Below are 2,500 nucleotides of genomic sequence, written 5' to 3'. Positions count from 1 at the left end.
TCGTTGCTCGCGCGACTAACGACGACCAGCCGAAACGGCTGTAGTTTATCGCATCGATTTCATCGAGCAACCGATGGACGCTGCCGCGTTCGTTCGTAAATGAATAATATACATACTCATGGCTAACGTGAGGCGAATAATCGCAAACGACGACGCGTCGATTGTGCGGCCATCCGTTGCTCGCGCGACTAACGACGACCAGCCGAGAAGGCTGTAGTTTATCGCATCGATTTCATCGAGCAACCGATGGGCGCTGCCGCGTTCGTTCGTATATGAATATTATACATACTCACGGATAGCCAGAGGCGAATAATCGCAAACGACGACGCGTCGATTTTGCGGCCATCGTTGCTCGCGCGACTAACGACGACCAGCCGAGACGGCTGTAGTTTATCGCATCGATTTCATCGAGCAACCGGTGGACGCTGCCGCGTTCGTTCGTAAATGAATAATATACATACTCATGGCTAACTTGAGGCGAATAATCGCAAACGACGACGCGTCGATTTTGCGGCCATCGTTGCTCGCGCGACTAACGACGACCAGCCGAAACGGCTGTAGTTTATCGCATCGATTTCATCGAGCAACCGATGGACGCTGCCGCGTTCGTTCGTAAATGAATAATATACATACTCATGGCTAACTTGAGGCGAATAATCGCAAACGACGACGCGTCGATTTTGCGGCCATCGTTGCTCGCGCGACTAACGACGACCAGCCGAAACGGCTGTAGTTTATCGCATCGATTTCATCGAGCAACCGATGGACGCTGCCGCGTTCGTTCGTAAATGAATAATATACATACTCATGGCTAACGTGAGGCGAATAATCGCAAACGACGACGCGTCGATTGTGCGGCCATCCGTTGCTCGCGCGACTAACGACGACCAGCCGAGAAGGCTGTAGTTTATCGCATCGATTTCATCGAGCAACCGATGGGCGCTGCCGCGTGCGTTCGCCCGATTGCGCGTGAAGTTACTGTTCGGAACCAAGAATATACGGGTGTATTATACCCGTTTGGTCGCAGCCACGCGCAAAGGCTTTTGAATGTACTGTACGCCCGGCCGTCGAACGATGGTTTTCCGTCATTCAGGAAACAAAAAGAAACTTTTGTCGTCGATATGGCGCGTTCAATCCTCCGTCGATACGCTGGTCGGAGGTGCGAACATCGAATATTTTTAAAGCAAAGAACAAGGAGCATTTTTAAATACAAAGAGAAAAATTGTAAATTGTATATGATTACCCTGAACGGTGGATCACTTGGCTCGTGGGTCGATGAAGAACGCAGCTAATTGCGCGTCAACGTGTGAACTGCAGGACACATGAACATCGACATTTCGAACGCACATTGCGGTCCACGGATAAAATTCCTGGACCACGCCTGGCTGAGGGTCGTTCACTTGTCCTAAAACTGCTTGCGTTGTTCTCAGATTCCCTAACCCCGCCGTCGTTTACCTCTCCTTTCGGGGAGATGGCGAAGAACGTTTCGGAGCCGGGTCGATGAAGAGAAAGGTATCAACGTACGAGCGAGAATTTGGGTATTTCGTTGGCGTTTGTCGCTGGACGTACGAAAAAGAATAAATATTATATATTATTGGCAAGTTTGCGCACCCCTTGCGTGGTGAGGCAGAGATCAGTCTGGACTCGCGCGAGTGTTTTACGGCGTCGTGCGTCGTGTTGTCTGGAGTATCATCACGACCGCCCGTTAAAGCACCGCTCCTACGATTTCTGACTTTGACGGCACTAAAAACCACCGTGGGGCGCAAATCGCGTTTCGTACAAATCTAATGATTACCGGCGCTCCCGACGTTGCCCGAAGTTAATAATTTATGCAAAGGAAAGAGAAAATAAAGCGTATACTAGTTTTGGAGCATAACAAAAAGGACACTGGAAAGAAATTTGACCAAACACTGATAATTATGATATGTAATATATGCCCTACCACGTGAAATTTGTGGTATCCGTCGGTCGTCGTCTTCCTCTCTGTTCGTTCGTACAGCCCCAGGGAAAAATGATAATTTATCAAACGAATCGGACGATCATCCTCTATGGAGAGGCTCGAACGAACACGACGAGAAGCGCGATACGAACGGAACCCAAAAGAAGGGATATACTCTGAGAAGTTGGTCGCCCCATGTCTCTCTTTGTTACGAATATGTATATCGATTGCGAGACCGCGCGTTTAGCCGGTCGTCCAGTCCACGAATGCTTTTCTTTCGAACTTACGGTGGACTTTGGTAGACTATCAAAGAATCAACGAAAATCGGATCGGGTAGTTCTATCATAGACACACACCGTGGTTCTTCTTTAATTTGAAAAGCGACGGAAGGACGTTAAAAGTAATCAGCCGGTTACGCCTAGCGAGCGTTTCGCATCGAACGAATGAAAAACTAAGACAGAAGGGAGACACTTTGGCGAGGCGCTAAAAACCCATCATTGATATCCTTTTCTCCGAGAAAGCAAAATGCTATTATATGCTATCGGAGGACGCGGAGAAGTA

The 2,500-nt window shown here is 48.8% G+C and overlaps 1 non-coding gene across 1 annotated transcript; it reads left to right on the top strand.

Moving 5' to 3' along the window:
• Positions 1-1,240: 1,240 nt before the first annotated feature.
• On the top strand, positions 1,241-1,395 carry LOC143350477 (5.8S ribosomal RNA). Its single transcript, XR_013081121.1, has one exon. It is a non-coding gene; the product is annotated as a 5.8S ribosomal RNA (ribosomal RNA).
• The last annotated feature ends 1,105 nt before the right edge of the window (positions 1,396-2,500 follow it).

Source organism: Colletes latitarsis, chromosome 14, assembly GCF_051014445.1.
Source record: "Colletes latitarsis isolate SP2378_abdomen chromosome 14, iyColLati1, whole genome shotgun sequence".
Classification (NCBI taxonomy): domain Eukaryota; kingdom Metazoa; phylum Arthropoda; class Insecta; order Hymenoptera; family Colletidae; genus Colletes; species Colletes latitarsis.
The sequence above is the reverse complement of the archived record's forward strand: the minus strand, read 5'-3'. Positions and strand labels throughout refer to the sequence as shown.